Source organism: Chanodichthys erythropterus, chromosome 1 (genome assembly GCF_024489055.1).
Source record: "Chanodichthys erythropterus isolate Z2021 chromosome 1, ASM2448905v1, whole genome shotgun sequence".
NCBI lineage: Eukaryota > Metazoa > Chordata > Actinopteri > Cypriniformes > Xenocyprididae > Chanodichthys > Chanodichthys erythropterus.
The window spans coordinates 5813619-5830905 of record NC_090221.1 but is presented as its reverse complement, the minus strand read 5'-3'; the positions used below and the strand labels follow the sequence as shown (position 1 = coordinate 5830905).

The window sequence follows — 17287 nt, the reverse complement described above, 5'->3', positions numbered from 1 at the left end:
AAACTTTTGAATGTCTGTGCATAATATCAACACAATCTTTCCATTGACATGTTAAGGTTGTATCAACTGCACTGGACAAGTTGTATATTTCTAAACAACGTTAACACGTATTATGTGGTTATGTTCTATCAAAGACAATGAAACAAAATGTGTTATAACACTCCTCATCTCCTCTACACTATCATCCAGCATCTCTCTCTCTTGCTCTCATCTGCATTTAACCTGACCTCTCTAATTCACTACTTGTTCTCTTGCTGTATGAAGGCACTTTAATCACTAAAAAAACTGGAAAGTGCTCTTTTCCTCTACTGTTTTGTGCTTACATGTCTGTTCAAGCATGTAACCTGCTGAACCTTCATATCCATATATATAATAATTAACAGAATTTCAATTAGTAATTTTTGGGAAACAGTCTATGGAGGTTTACCTCATGAATTTGAAAACGTTGTGATTTGTAATTTAACTTTTGCAGTTTTTTTCCACTGTTATTCATTTCAAGAAAAATATGCTGCTTCTATAAATGACAAATTTAAGAGATTTTAACAGATTGTTTTTAACAACACACTGGGTAAGCATCATCATTTAACTGTGTGGCAAATTTATTCATGAAACACAATTCCATTTATAATATGAGACTGAATTACAAGGAGATATTTTTTAGATACATGCTTTCTAACAGTATGTTCAGTTTTGCAAGTATTAAAGCGATGTCAAAAGTATGACCCACATTAGCAGTGATAAACATTGCACTTTATAATATTCTATAATATAAATATATACTGTGATCTGTGGAAATGTGAGGCTGCTAAATACATATACTTGTCAAGACCCCCCTTTTCTTTTTGTCATCCATCAAAGGGGTTCAAGCTTTAATTAGTAGGGTCAGACCCCAGACATCATGTTTGGTACAGCTAAACACATTACATGCATGAATCTGTCCTTTATGTGTTATGACACATAAAGCATTTTTGTCACAAAAGCCATACATCCTATAGCTAAACAAACACTCTTTATGAACTATATTAAACAAATGCTAATTCTGCATTAGACTGGCTTGATTTTAAGCTTATAGGCAGCTCTATTCTGAAGTAGGGAAGCGTATCCTCAGTTTCAGCATGTCAGACTGTGGCGTACTGTTGCTCAGTGAGCTCTTTGTATTCCTTGTAAGTAGACAGCCATTTGACAGTTTGTTTCAAAGAATGTTTCAAAATGTTTCAATACCTAAGGGGAGGTGTGCAAGGAAGGAGAAATCACAGAGGCAATTCAGTTATGCAAATCACATCACACTGTTTTCATTAATCCCACCTGAACATTGCAAACTGTCTGTGCAGAACCCGCAGAGAGAAAAAGAAAGAAAGAAAAAAAAAAAAAAAACACTTGAAACTTTTCCATTCAATCTATCTATCTACGTCTTAATGTGATAAAATTATGACAGAGGGAGTTATGTGACATTTTGAAGGGCTCTGTGATAATAAAAACAACTAGCAGACTTTGACTGTCATTAAAGCTATTTTATATACAGTATACACACACACACACACACACACACACACACATATATATATATATATATACAGCTATGGAAAAAATTAAGAGACCACTCCAAGTTCAGAAATCAATGTTAAGTGGTCTCTTAATTTTTTCCATAGCTGTATATACGGGTGATTCTTCAATTAGGGGAACTTTTATGTCCCCAGATTATACATTCATGTTAAAAATAATATATTATAAAATAAATAGTTTAGTTATGTCAAATAATATTTATTGCACCACCAAAAAATGTTATACACAAAAATCAGTATGATTTCCATGTTTAAAAATGTTTTCATCACTAATATTTGGCTACTCAAGCCTTGTCCCCAACCCAGACTTTAAAACTTGTCTGCTCTGAAAATGTGATAAAATGTTATCAGTTCATTAAAAAATCACAATATATGTTTAAACAGTAACTTAAAAAGGCACTTGATGCATAATTTGGGTTCATATCTGTGCAATTTGTGAATATTTTTAACAATTTAGTATTGTCCACAACAATACTGTCATTACCGCGACAGTCTATGATTACAACAAGGATTTTTTTGGGGGTAAGACTTGTTTATGCCGTAACCATGGAAATGAAGACCAGCAGGGGAGCACATGTCAGCCATGGAAGAACAGTGACATTTGATGTCTGAAAAAGTAAGTAATTTAATCATGAATTCCTTCTGATCATGGAGTAGACTTATTCAGCGTCATTACCATTAATGCTGTAGCGGCAATATTGTGATAAATATATGTATATATTCACATGATTTATGTGTATTTAAAGTTCTTTTTGTACTAGCTGTTGAGTGATGTTAGCAAATCCATGACCTAGCATCTTTTTTTCCTGAAAACAAAAAAAATGTCATTACCGCAACACGTCATTACCAACACACAACTTGTTGTGATGGTAATGACAAGTGATGGTGGTAATGACATGTTCTGTGTCACTATCTATATCATATTATGTGTTTATAAATTAAGTTAAAGAAGCATAATAGTGTTATTTTACAATGAAACTTAAATGAGATGCCTTACTTCCTAAAACTATTTTTTCTTATTTTTTAACTAGAATGGCTCCCAAGAAATCAGCTAAAAGGTCTAGAGATTAAGGAAAAAAATTTAAGGAAGATCCTGTAAAATACATGTTTGAAAGCAAACACATTTCATTATACACTGTGTGCAGAATTATTAGGCAAGTTGATTTTCTGATCATATTTTTTTCCCAAGCACATTTTACCAATTCCAATCCACATCAATCTTAAGAACTACTATTAATATTGTTTTTAATAATTTATAAGTGATATATAATTGTTCATGAAGGCTGGAAATGAAAAATGCCTTATATTCAGGTGTGCAGAATTATTAGGCAGGTTTTCTTTTACAGGCAAAATGAGCCAAAAAGAGAGGGTCATACAAAAACAGCTGGAAAAGAAAAGACACATGTTAACTTCAAAATAATTAAGAATTAAGGTGAAGAATTAAGTTTGAAACCATCAGGAACCCTTTAGTCTCCAGCGGCACCATTTTCCAGAACTGCAACCTACCTGGAGTCTCCAGAAGTGCAAGGTGTCAGGATCTCAGAGACTTAGATTAGCTAAAGAATCCTAAAAATGACCCGCTCTTAATAAGAATCACAAGCTGAAGTGTAATAAAGTACATGAAGACTGGGTTTTTATAGGCCTTATAGACAGACAGCTTGAGAGTGACTCCTGAAGGACCAGCACCACATCCTCTTGTACCACTGTTTGAAGAATTTATTTTCCAGAATCTGGCAGTAAGGTGTGGGAGTTCACTTTTAGTCCATCTCTTATCCTGAAATGTCCATCTTGCAGAGATGGACTAAATGATCTTCCAAAACTTACTGCCAGATTCTGGAAGATAAATTCTTCACAAAGTGGTACAAGAGGATGTGGCGCTGGTCCTGCTGGTATGTATTTCACAACACTTCAGCTTGTGATTCTTATTAAGAGCAGGTCATTTTTTAGGATTCTTTAGCTAATGTAAGTCTCTGAGATCCTGACACCTCACACTTCTGAAGACTCCAGGTAGGTTTCAGTACTGGGAAATGGTGGCGCTGGAGACTTAAAGGGTTCCTGATGGTTTCACACTTAATTCTTCACCTTAATTCTTAATTATTTTGCAGTTAACGTGTCTTTGCTTCTCCAGCTGTTTTTGTATGACCCCGCTGACCCAATGAGCATTTCACTGTCCAATGGTCATGCTTTAACTTTGCAATTTTCTAGTATTACATTAGTATTGTGTCCTTCTCATGAGTATTTAATAATTTTTGACTTTTCAGTCTGAGTTAAATCTTATCATTTTATCTGTAAAAGAAAACCTGCCTAATAATTCTGCACACCTGAATACAAGGCATTTTTCATTTCCAGCCTTCATGAACAATTATATATCACTTATAAATGATTAAAAACAATATTAATAGTAGTTATTAAGATTGATGTGGATTGGAATTTGTAAAATGTGCCTGGAAAAAAATATGATCAGAAAATCAACTTGCCTAATAATTCTGCACACAGTGTATGCATTGTTAGTTTTAACTCAATGCAACTTTTATGAGTTTGAAAACTTTTGTTTTCTGTTAAAAACTTTTATGTTAAACTTTTATGTTAAAAACTTGATTTCACCTAATAGTCATAGTTCTGAAATGTTTCTGAAGGATATTTTTATGCTGTTTTATCCCATTGTGACAACTGATTCTCTAGAAAATATTGTATGGTTTCTTCATGATTGAAATAAACATGTTCAAGTTGATGGTTGTGTCATATTTATATATATCTCCTCACATCTGTCCATTTCTTTCAACAACACTCACCAGAAGTCATTATTTAATCCTTTAAATTTGCTTTATGTATCAGTGCACTTTTCATTTATGTCATTACCAAAACACTATGTCATTACCAGAACAGTATGTCATTACCGCCACGTTGCTTAATTTACAGAAAACATACCTTTAAAACTGTTTTATGTTCAATCTTGAGGTGCTACATGAAAAGCCTAATGAAATACTCATCCACCTATTCAAAGAAAAAAATATCTCAAATTAATTTTCCAGAAATTAAACAAAAGTGTGCTTTGATGAACACAGAAAAACACATTTTGATGGTAAGAACAAGAAAATATATGTAATTCACTGAATGGAAACATTTTGTTTTTTATACGTATTGTTGAAGGTTAACAATGTTTACAAGATAAATGAGTTTAAATGATCTCGTTGATACATTCTTTGCATTATGATACTTTTTGATGTTGTGATGGTAATGACGTTTTGCAGTGCCAGTTGGCAAATAGATATAAAATACTCAAATTATATTTAAGCTCAGTCGTGGCCATTATTATATCTTTACATCAAAGCATGTAAACATTGTCATGACATAATTCTAACAAAATTCAAACAAATTTCATTCATCAAAATGGAAGATGGCAAAATAGCCCCCAATTGAAGAATCACCCATACATACATACATGGAAATGGTATCAGTTCATGGTTAATTGCCTTGATTCACTTGATAAAGTTCTGTCATGAAACTCTAGATGGCGCAGGCTAATTGGTCCTTTAACTCAACCTGCTCGTTATCACATCGTTATTTATAGGACACAGCTGATTGGTTCCTGCTGTATCAGTAGCCAATGAGCTTGCGTGCTCAACCTTCAAAATACTCTTTCTCTCTATATATATGTGTATGATAAAATTGATCAAAAGTGACAGTAAAGATTTTTTTATAATGTCACAAAAGATTTCTATTTCAAATAAATGCTGTTCTTTTGAACTAGTCGTCAAAGCAAAAATGGTTTCCAAAAAAAAAAAAAGATTTTGAGCATCAAATCAGCATATTATAATGATTTCTGAAGGATCATGTGACACTGAAGACTGGAGTAAAGATTCTGAAAATTCAGCTTTGATATAGCAGAAATTACATGTTAAAAGTTTATTAAAATAGAAAACCGTTATTTTAAATGGTAATAATACTTCACAATTTTACTGTATTTTTGTTTTTATTAAATTGCCTTGGTGAGCATAAGAGAATTCTTTTAAAAAAACATTTAAAAATCAAATAAATTAAATATATAATTTCTTTGCACTAAATATAATCCTATATCTCTCGCTTTTTTGAAACTAAAGCACCGTTTTATCTTTCTCTAATTGATTCTTGCATCAAATGCATTCCCACAATAGTGAAATGCCTCTCCACACACTGTTCTGCTGATGTCTTATTTATTTATTTATTTGTCACTCAATATTTCCCTTTGAAGTGTCAACTACGGGATCAAGTTGTAAAAATATTCCAGCCAAATCCCATAAAATACTTTATAAACAGCAGAACTAAGGGAATATGTCATGCTAAAAGCATAATTGGCATTATACATTCTGTTTAAAATCTACATCAGGGGATCCGAACTGACACGTCCTCATTAAGCCTCTGGCCTCTGCTTTGCCAGAGAAATAAAAGTGATTGCGGTAATTACGCCAGCGAGGATGAGGATGATGATGATGATGAGGAGAGGAGGAGGAGGAGGAGGCACTTCTGGTTACAGGTGGCTCTGATTAAGTTTAATCTGGCAGCCCTCCTCTTGCTATCTCTTCTCCAGGCTCTGTGCCTCTAGGTGCAAAGGCTCGGAGGCAGCCTTCCATAATGAGCTCCTCAGCTACACACTGGATACCCTGGAGTACAGTCCCCACAGAGCCATAATGAGCACTCCAGTGCAGCACTCTGTACTCGCAGCCAAGGGCTCCAAGCCGGCCTCCCCGTAGACAATGGCGCACGGGTGGGCATGGCTTGTTCGCCATTCTCCTCTCAGTCGGTCCCCAGGGTGCTTGTATGGAAGGTGGGAGGGGTGGCCGGGAGCCTGCAGTTGGCAGCGGTTGCCTCGCAGGGACTCGTTTTGGCCCGCCGACAGCCCTCCTTCACATCCAGCGATCGTGTGGGGTAGCGAGTGTGAAGAAGCGAGACGGAGAGGCAGCGGGCAGAAAGAGCGCGAACATCTTCTGGACGAACTTGGAAACGCCGCATCAGTAGTGTGGGAAAACTACTTCCCAGACAGCGTTTAATAGACTCACTGGAGTCAGGAGACACTCACTTTCCTAGCATTTGTGATGCATTCGCTTATAGTCTTTTGATTATCTTGGTTATTTAAATGGATTTGCATAACAATCAGCTAGATTTTATTAGCCGGCGAGATGCAGAAAACAATCAGCGCGCTGCAGTGTTGATGCAAGACTCTTAATTACAATGTTGAATAATGTCAAGCAAATGAATCAAGCCAAGCACCTCTCACATCAGCTTTCATCAGGATGGAGAGATACAGGGAGCGCGCTCATTATGCTTGCAGAGTGTGTGGGTCGTCGATCAGGGGGCCGAGGTGATGCTGAAGTGCTCTGTAGGTTAGCTTTTCACTGTTCCACAATTATGGATATGGAGGGAAATATGATAATATTGTTTATGTGTTGCAACAGGCAACGGGCACCATTTCTTTCTTTCTTTTTTTTTTAATTGCTCTGTATTTTAATGAGCTCACCTCTCTTGATCTTGGACAGACACGGTGTTGGCTAGCGCTGTCTTTTCTGAAACAGCTCCATCTGGGAATGAGGATTACATAGTTATTATCTTGAGGGAGGATTAAGGATTTGTGTCTATCACTGGGTGGTGCAGCCAAAGACAAATAAATCTCAACATGCTGTTAATACATAGTCTCTATTGTTCCTTTTGTAATAATCAAGGAAAAAAAACAAAAAAAAAAAACATGGGGAATGATGGCGGTGAGGGGTTTTTGTTTTTATTGCCGCATGTCCTGTTTGGGAGGTGGGATTTATCGGAACGATGTTTCATCATCACACATAATACGCTGGATTCCGCTGTTCTGGAACACTCAAGCTGTAGAGAGATCAGAGAGTAAATTCATTCTCAAAAACAAAGATTGAAAATTGAGAACAGGATACAAGGTTATATTGCTCTGTCGCTGTTATGTTTTGAATATACATGGTTTTACGTGACACGACAAATACCTTGTTTGAGTTCAACCTAAATCCTAAATCACACTTCGATATATTATTCTCTATGGCAAATTTTCTCACACAAAACTACGACACTAGGGTTCAGGGTCAGAAATGAATGGGGGCATTTACGTTTAACATATGAAACTTACTATTAACTTTATTTCCCTAGACCAGTTGCATATTAACTAGGGCTGTCACACCCTTTTTGTGCGATTAATCGCAATTAATCGTATGCTTATTGTGAAATCAAGCATACACCAATTACCTTGTTTAACACATTAATTATGTCATCATTTGCTATATACAGCAAAGTAAACCATCAGATTGAAGGGTGATTCTCACAAAAGTGTATTTTTTGCAAGCTAGGTAAATTTAGATATCTTTCCAGAAAAAGTACACTTGGAGACTCCAAAAGGACACCAAATAACCAAATTGAAGAGCTGTGGGATGTTTTGATGTTTCATTCAGTTTGTTTTTCACACGATGTGTGAGGGGTTGCGCTCTTCAGGAACAACCACAGAACATGGCAGAGCTTGTGTTTTAAAGCGAAATGCATATTGAAATGAATAATTCACTGAAAATGCAATGTGAGCCTCAGTTTTCTCTGCCATCTCTATATGATGTCTATGCACACTGACACTGCTTCTTCTTCTTCTTCTACGGCGGTTGGCATCCAGCTTTTTGGTGCAATACCGCCCCCTTCTGCTCCGGACAGTGACGCTGATGACGTGTTATGTAGTGAGTCCGAGCTTCGTTTACAGTCTGAGGGAGACGCACGCTGTATTCAAGCTACTCTACATTGTTTGTATTTTGGTGTTGCTATATTTTAGAAAAAAATGGTGAGTAGGTGTGCATGTCGCAGATGTCCTAATCACATCACTGTCCGGAGCAGAAGAGGGCGGTAATGAGGGTGAGTCATTAATGACATAATTTTCATTTTTGGGTGAACTAACCCTTTAAGGCATTAACATTGACAGCCCTGATATTAACATATAAAATTTATGCTGTATTCTGTTGCTCACAAGACCTAGAACTTTTTTTTAAAAGATGTAATATAAGTCTAAGGTGTCCCCTGAATGTGTCTGTGAAGTTTCAGCTCAAAATACCCCGTAGATATTTTTTTTATTCATTTTTTTAACTGCCTATTTTAAGGCATATTTAGAAACGAGCCGATTTCAGGTTGCGGCCCCTTTAAATCGCGTGGTCTCCGCCTCCTCCCAGCTCTCGACTCTATCACAGCATAAACAAAGTTCACACAGCTAATATAACCCTCAAAATGGATCTTTACAAAGTGTTCGTCATGCATACTGAATGCATGCGTCGGATTGTGTGAGTATTGTATTTATCTGGGTGTTTACATTTGATATTGAATGAGTTTGAGGCTATGCTCTGTGGCTAACTGGCTAACACTACACTGTTGGAGAGATTTATAAAGAATGAAGTTGTGTTTATGAATTATACAGACTGCAAGTGTTTAATAATGAAAATAACGATGACTCTTGTCTCCGTGAATACAGTAAGAAACGATGGTAACTTTAACCACATTGAACAGTACATTAGCGACATGCTAACGAAACATTTAGAAAGACAATTTACAAATATCACTAAAAATATCATGTTATCATGGATCATGTCAGTTATTATTGCTCCATCTGCCATTTTCCGCTGTTTTCCTTGCTTGCTTACCTAGTCTGATTATTCAGCTGTGCACAGATCCAGACGTTCTGCCCTTGTGTAATACTAACTGCCCGTGTGTTATACCTCAATCATGGGCTGGCATATGCAAATATTGGGGCGTACACCCCGACTGTTACGTAACAGTCGGTGTTATGCTGAGAATCGCCTGTTTTCCGGAGGTCTTTTAAACAAATGAGATTTATATAAGAAGGAGGAAACAATGCAGTTTGAAACTCACTGTATGTCATTTCCATGTACTGAACTCTTGTTATTCAACTATGCCAATATAAATTCAATTTTTAATTCTAGGGCACCTTTAATAATGTTTAATAAGTTTTAATATATTGTAAAAAGTAATGCATTCATGCAATGTCAAAGCCGAATTTCCCTCATTCTAATACACTGATTTGCTACTCAAGAAACATTTCGTATTATTATCAATGTTAAAAACAGTTGTGCTGCTTAATATTGTTATGTAAACCGTAATACGTTTTCAGTATTCTTTGATGAATATAAAGTTCAAAAGAACAGCATTTATTTGAAATCGAAATTTTTGTAACAATATAAATGTCTTTACCATCACTTATGACCATATTTGACACTTTTGGTAAATTTAATGTCGTTTTTTTTTTTTTTTTTTTTTTTTTGTATAAAAGTATTAGTTTCTTAAAATATATAAAACCAAACATTTGAAAGGTAATGTGTATGCATATATAAGGGGGGAAATATAAATAAAATTAATGAATACGTTATTTCACACTCCTGTAGCTCAAAGAGTAGCGCATGACACTAGCAGCGGCAAGGTCATGGGTTCGATTCCCAAAGAAATGCATGAACTGATAAAATGTATACTTTGAATTCAAAGTAATGTACCTTTTGCTTCCTTTAGCAATATTTGACATTTCAAATTGTTAACATGAATCAATATAACAGTTTGACCTCAAACATGTCAAAGATTCGTCGACTAACATGTGAACCACGAATGCCCCTGGCCACAAGTGACCTTTGGTTGAATAGCAACCTGATGTGATCCTTTGTGTTGTATGGAAAACCAAAGCTCACAAAGCGTACTCTTATCCTCATCTAAACCTGTTAGCTAATCACGCGACAATTGTAGTGCACAGCAAGTAGCGATACAAGTGACACACCTGTTACTGCAGGCTGACCGCCACTTGTTTGTAAGTGCGATGTATGTTGAAAGCGTTGACGTGTGTAAGTGTTGAAAGCCTCGTTACTAACCCAGCACACGACCTGATTTGATAGCCCTGAGTGGAGCTGTAGGATTAAGGGGAGCATGTTGTTAGAACTGGTTTAATCATCATGAAGGACGTAACCGTAAACGGAGACGACGTGACATTGTCTTTTCAAACAGCCTCTTTATTAAAGCTGGAGGATGCTGTAATCTAGAGAGCTACAGCCTGCCAGCGGTTCCTCTTTGAATGGCTTACCTTTGTGCCGAGCACAATCGCCGCTGTACGCTTGGTCCATCCTTGGAGCCCACACCATCACAACAGCCATTTGGATGATTCTGTATTGTGCTGACAAAAAAGAAAATGAGAAAGAAATGAGTGGCAGGAGAGAGGAAGAAGATAATATGTTGCAAGACATGAAGCATTTCACATCATTCGAAGAGCTCCTATTTTGCTATTTTAAAGCTTCCTAATTAGGTTTTGCATGTCTCCCACAATAGGTTTACATGCATCCAAGTTCAAAATACACAATATCTGAAAATGGTTACTTCAAAGATTCTCTAAACCCCTCGTCTCTGAGAGCCTACTCTGTGCTGATTGGTCAGATGGCCCAGTCTGTTGTGATTGGTCAGCTGCTTACAGCATGTCAGAAACAAAACATCTATTATCATATCTGAATTTCAGCTTCAGAGGCTTCAGAGGCACTTGATACATAGTGATACAAATAGTAACGATGGTGTCAATTTTTCCATATCAATTCCAGCACAAGTCCTCATCCTTTTAAATGCATGCAAAGTGGATTTAAAATAGCATCTTCTCGACATGTTGACGACACAATCCAAAACTCTACCAGGTCTCAGCTACAACTACAGTGTTTGAGGGTGGGTCAAAGTAGATGTTGTTCTCTGGCAGCCAATGAAGAGCATAGGCTGGCATTATGCAAATTTGTTACATTGTTACATAGATATATAACAGGAAGTGAGACTGGAATTGCTGACGACTCGTTTTGTCCGTTCTGAATGATTCTTTCTTTTAGGAGACAATAACTTTATTGTGCACTGTGATCATTAAAACTTTGCAGACCTTGCAGGGCTCAACACTAAGGATTGTTTCTACTAGCCCGGTCGGGCAAGTGGTTCAAATTTTCACTTGCCCCACCAAAATTTTCACTGGCCCCACAACAGAAAAACTTAATAAAGTAAAATAAAAGAAAATGGGCCTATAAAATAAGCCTAGTTATTGTTTTTGTTGTCTTTGTTACATTTAACCTTAATAAATAGGGTTATGACACCAAAAGCTACTAGATTAAATCACTTAAATTTTAAATTTTGTAAGACAAATAAACAGTAAGTAATAAACTAGTAACAAATAATCAAATTATGAGTAATAGCACAAATAAATACAACAGAACAAACATATAAATTCAATAAACAGTGCTTTTCAAGTTTTTCACTTTGATTTAAACAATATTTTCAGGTACAGAAATTGTAATCTAATTAACTATATAACTAGATTAAACATTATTAAAGTTAATCACTCAAGAACAGTTACAGATGCATAAATAATGTTTTACAATGTTGAAAAATAAAAACGTTACATACTGTTATTTGAAATTATTTAAAAGATTAAGACACTTTTAAATATGAAATTAAACCTGCCAGTAGGTGGCAGCGAATCACTGTTAATGAGCGAATCATTGAGATTCAACCGATTCATTCAAACGGCTGATTCATTCAGGAAGTGTTGCTCAGAGACGCAAAACAATTCTGTGGACTTTGGAGCTATTTTCGTTGGCGAAATAGAGTGAAAAGGGCGATTTGGTGTCTAAAATGTAAGTCACTTGATATTAAGTTCTTGTTCATTAAACTATACGATGTATAAAATCAATATCACATTTGAAATCATGCTGATATTTGGAGAAAAACGACGCTCTATGTAATATTGGTTAACTATATTAAATTAGATAAATATAAAATACATACAGGGGCATTTTTGCCCCTTATCTTTCATTCTGGGGGCTTTCTAAATGCATTTTAATAGACTAAAGCATGCAGTGAATGCGTAAACTCGAAATATGCACGTACACAAGTCTAACCCTCTATACTACGTCACATAGTGTATGCGCGCACTCAACGGGTGTGTTTTTGTTTGGTTTTTGTAAAGTCAGGGAAATACTTGATCATTTCAGATCGTTAAATCACCAATTACGATATCATAGACGATATATAACGCACACCCTACAACACTGTCCCGAACGTCGTTCACACTGGCCCCGGGCCTTCGGGCAGTCCTTATTGTCAAGTCCTGCCTTGTAACAGTTAACTTACATTCACAAACGGCTACATTACACACGGCATTGAAAGGTAACATTCAAAAAAGCATAACAGGGCCAGTTTAATTAAAAAAAAAAAAAAAAAAAAAAAAAGAAAAATCATTGGATTCCTGTCATATATTGTCTGAAATATCAACATGCTCTTCAAAAATGTAGGCTATGCATTTTAGGTTAAAATATCCAGTGCATTGCATCGAAATATAAAGTCCTTCAATCTAAAAATCACTGGGTTAAAAACAACCTTAATTTTACCCAGCAAATTTGGTTGTTCATTTAACCCAGCATAATGGTCGAAATGATAAATTTTTACTGTAATACTAGTTTTTTTCTTTCTTTTTTTTTTTTTTACTTCATACATGTTTACAGATTAATTTAAATCCTCTAAACTTTTTTTTAAATACTCCACACAACCACTAGCCTGACGTGGTCATACTCAATTCTAGTCAGAATATGAGTCTGATGCTGCTCCATTGGGCTTTGATTATGGGGGCGTATTTCAACCGATCCAGGAAAGACCTCAATTGGATAGACCTACAACCAATCAGAGCTATAGAGTAAGTGACGTATGTTGAGCGACGCATAGTTGTCAACAGAACTCTTCTTAGCGACCATCGGGGCCAGCTGATAAATCAAACTTTGCCGAATCCCGTAGGAAGGACGGCAGACATCTTTCCCATTGACAAATGCCTTGATCGCGGTCCCCTGTTCCTTTTTTTTAAATTAATGCGCTGTCGATATATTCTATAATGGACGCGATGGCGGAATCTACACATCTCAGTTCTTCAACAGCCTTCATTGTTGTAAACTAATTGACGTTTCGCAAAGACCCGCCCCCCTTAGTTACTGTTGCTTTGTCCGACAAGCCGTGGCCCTGTCACGCCACACAGAGTGGAAAATACATCGCGGAGCAAAGAGGAAACTGACAACAAATCAACAGACGAGACAGAGCAGGTTACTTATGATATTTAACAACGTCCCAGCTTTCAAACTGTGTAGTTAGTAAAAAAGTTCAAACAATAAAAACCGTTTTGTGGCTCTTTAATGTGTTGTGACCATGATCGTGACAGATTGCAGTAGCGCCTCAGCTCAAGAGGCTTGTGAAGCGATCATCTCTTCCTACTAGTCCATTTATAGCATCATATAAACATGAATGAACATGAGAATGAATGTTGTTTCAAACGCAGAAAGATGTCAATATGCACAATTTTTCAAGTTTAACTCCACCGAGGTTAATCTTCTAACTCCTGACTGCTTTGTCGGACAAAATGGCGGATGCGGTGTTCTGATTGGTTAGATCGCTTGTCAATCAAACTCCCCAAGCGCTCTTTGATGACGTAGCTGATTACGTTTCTGGTGATAATCTGTCAATCATCGCTCTGGCAATGTGATTGGTCCGAACAGTTTCTGTTCGGGCATAATTACTTCTCTACGGATCGAATCCAGACCGAACTCCCTGACCTCAAAATGTTGTGGGCGGGGCTAAGTTCGGCTGGCATCCAGGCTACACAACCACTGGTTTGCACGCTAATTCCTTTATTTTCGATCATATTTTATAGTATAGCATATTTTATATAGATTTTAATACATATTGCCTACATTTAAGCTTGTTTAACAAATATTAGGTGTAAAAATTAAACATTTAGAAGTAATTCAAGTGTAATTGACCAGTCTCTGTTGTTCTTTTTCCGACACTGGATCTCATTGGCAGGGGATCTTCTAACTTAAGACCGCCGCCTGCGTTTCACTCATAGCTGAAAAATGCTGTGACTGACTCCATAAACTGTCCGGCATCAGGCTTTTCCATCACACGAAAATACAGGTGCGACACTCGTTTAGGTGACTCACATCGCGCACCGTATGTTGCTTTGCATAAAATTAACCGATATACAGAAAAATAACAACATTTTTGATCAGATAAAACGTACACAAACCTGTATTTTACCGAAGACATGCACCAATTTGACAGAGCTGCACTGCTCTCTCCTAAAGAGGTCGCAAAAAGCCCGTGATAAATAACTCAACCCCTGGGTTATGTTTGACCCAGGATCTGGGTAACACAAAAACTACCCAAACACTGGAAAAATAACCCAAAAGAATGACCCAAAAGGCTAAACCCAGGACTTGGAGAGAAAAATAAATAAATAAATAAATCAATAAGCCAAGATTTTTTATAATCATCCCTGCATTGGTTCAAAAATAGTCTGAGGTCTTAATGATTGGGATTTGTGTTTCTCAACATAAAGATAACTATTTCACATCTACATCAACATTTGGACTGACTGCTGTGTAATTGAGTTAACAGGCTGCAATTTGCATATGAGGTTACCAATTTCACTTCAAATTTTGACTTTTCTTTTGTGCCACAATTGAATCTTTCAGACACCCAGTGCCCTAATCTGGCAACTATGGTGTTAAATGTCACAGAATTACTGTATTCAGATACAGGTACATCAGCCTGCCAACATTTTATCATGCAGTTGTGTCTTTAAATGATACAGCGCAGGGAATGAGAGCAAGGATTCACATGAAGGAGAAAAAACAAAGAATTATAGTGTCATCAAGGATCAGTTTGCTTTTAAAATCCGCTGTTATTCGCCCTGACATACATACGGCCGCAGTGTTTTTTTCCGCCTCAATCTTATAAGCCAGGCCGAGTTGTTCCACTGACTGTGGCTTAAGCAACATATGACTCAAACGAACAATATGCTTATAAACCACTTAGCCTCAAAAACAAAAAAGAAAGAAAAGCAAAAATAAGCCTCAAAGTGTTGAAGTGCTCATAGTAAGCTTTTTACCAAGCAGAACATAAATCCATCATGACTTGCTTTAAAGTCAAAGTTATTAAGGCTGCACGCTAAAGCTGGGTCAATCACGGCACGTTGTGAGTTTCTGTGCCACATTTTATCCCAGAATCAAAATATTTGTAAAAGACGCAGGCAAAAGAAAAGTATTGTTTGCTTCATGAATCTCCAAAGGCTATGAATTATTCAGTGTGACCAAATACCAGTTAACATTTTCAGAAATGAGACACTAAATCACTGCAGAGACTTCACAGCCATTCAGAGAAAGCTGTATCTTGTCACACACATTCTAGTGGATGAGCTTTTTCTGGAGCAAAGGAGAAGTTGGGCAAAGCTGGTTCTTCTGCTACTCTACCTTAGAGACGAGGATCAGCAGGCAGAATCCTTTATTTGTCCCAGAGTTGAGTGCGTGGAACACTTGGCCTCGTCCCCCGGTGCTGCCAGGATCAGAGCAGTGCGCGGTCATGGTCTCGCTGCTGGCAACACACAAAGCCAGCTTGGAATGACAAATTGGTCTGAGACACCACCAGGCACATGCCAAGAAACACTCACAGAACTCACCACACCAAATTGGCAATCTGAACTAAGTTTAGACAAGCTGAACACACAAGCACAAATCAAATATCTGCAGGGTTTGTATGTGCACATGCCTCTGTACAGGATGTTTGTGCATAATTACGATGTGCTTTGTTTTTATATGCGATTTTACATGGAGCACACATTCATAATGCTTTTATTTTGGATAAGAAGCGGTCTCTAAGGAGTCTGAGGGAGGTGGCCCATTTATTCTCTCTTTTGTTTTTATTCATGATATGGAAAAGCATTTCGGATTCAGAAAGTTTTGTTTTCAAAAATAAGATAGCATTTGTTTTCGGATTAACATATTAAAATTCATCACAGTACCAATAATAATAATAATAATAATAATAAAATGTAGAGGTTGAGGTTATATACTAACTCGGTTGCTGTTAACATTTCTGTTATTCTATTTCCACACTCTTAAGAAAAATGGTTACAATAGCAGAAGCCTTTTTGCTGCTAGAACTCTAAATAGAACTAAATAGAAAGTGCTATATAAAATGAAACCTTTTTATTACTAGTTTTCATATACAAATACAAATGTTTCAATAAATATTTCAGATCATCACTGTATCATAGCTACGGAAGAGGATTAGGGCCAAGCAATAATAAAAAAATAAAACCATCTTGAGATTAAAGTTGTTAAATTTCGAGACAAAACACGTTAAATTTCCAGAAAAAAGTTGAGATAAACTTGTTAAATTACGAGAAAAAAGTCGTTAAATTACAAGAACAAATTCATTAAATTATGAGAAAAATGTTGTTAAATTTAAAGAAAAAAGTCGAGATAAAATGTTGAGAATAAAGTCGTTAAATTATGAGAAAAAAGTCATTAAATTACGAGAACAAATTCGTTAAATTACGAATTTGTTCTCATAATTTAATGACTTTTTTCTCGTAATTTAATGACTTTATTCTAGTTTATTCTCAACATTTTATCTCGACTTTTTTCTCGAAATGTAACAAGTTTTTTCTCGAAATTTAACAACTTTAATCTCCAGATGGTTTTATTTTTTTATTATTGCTTGGCCCTAATCCTCTTCCATACATAGCAGTGTTATAGTAACTGACACTTTTGAAAGGTAAGTGCTGTGTCATGTGAATAAGTATTTTAGAGATGGTACTCAATACACTTTACGTTTCTTGACTTGCAAAGTCGTTTCTGTCGTATTTA

General features: G+C 36.3%; 1 protein-coding gene across 1 annotated transcript in view; it reads left to right on the top strand.

Moving 5' to 3' along the window:
• Positions 1 to 17287, top strand: part of pcdh11 (protocadherin 11) — a 200775-nt gene that overhangs the window by 56864 nt on the left and 126624 nt on the right. The gene's annotated exons all lie outside the window — the stretch shown is intronic.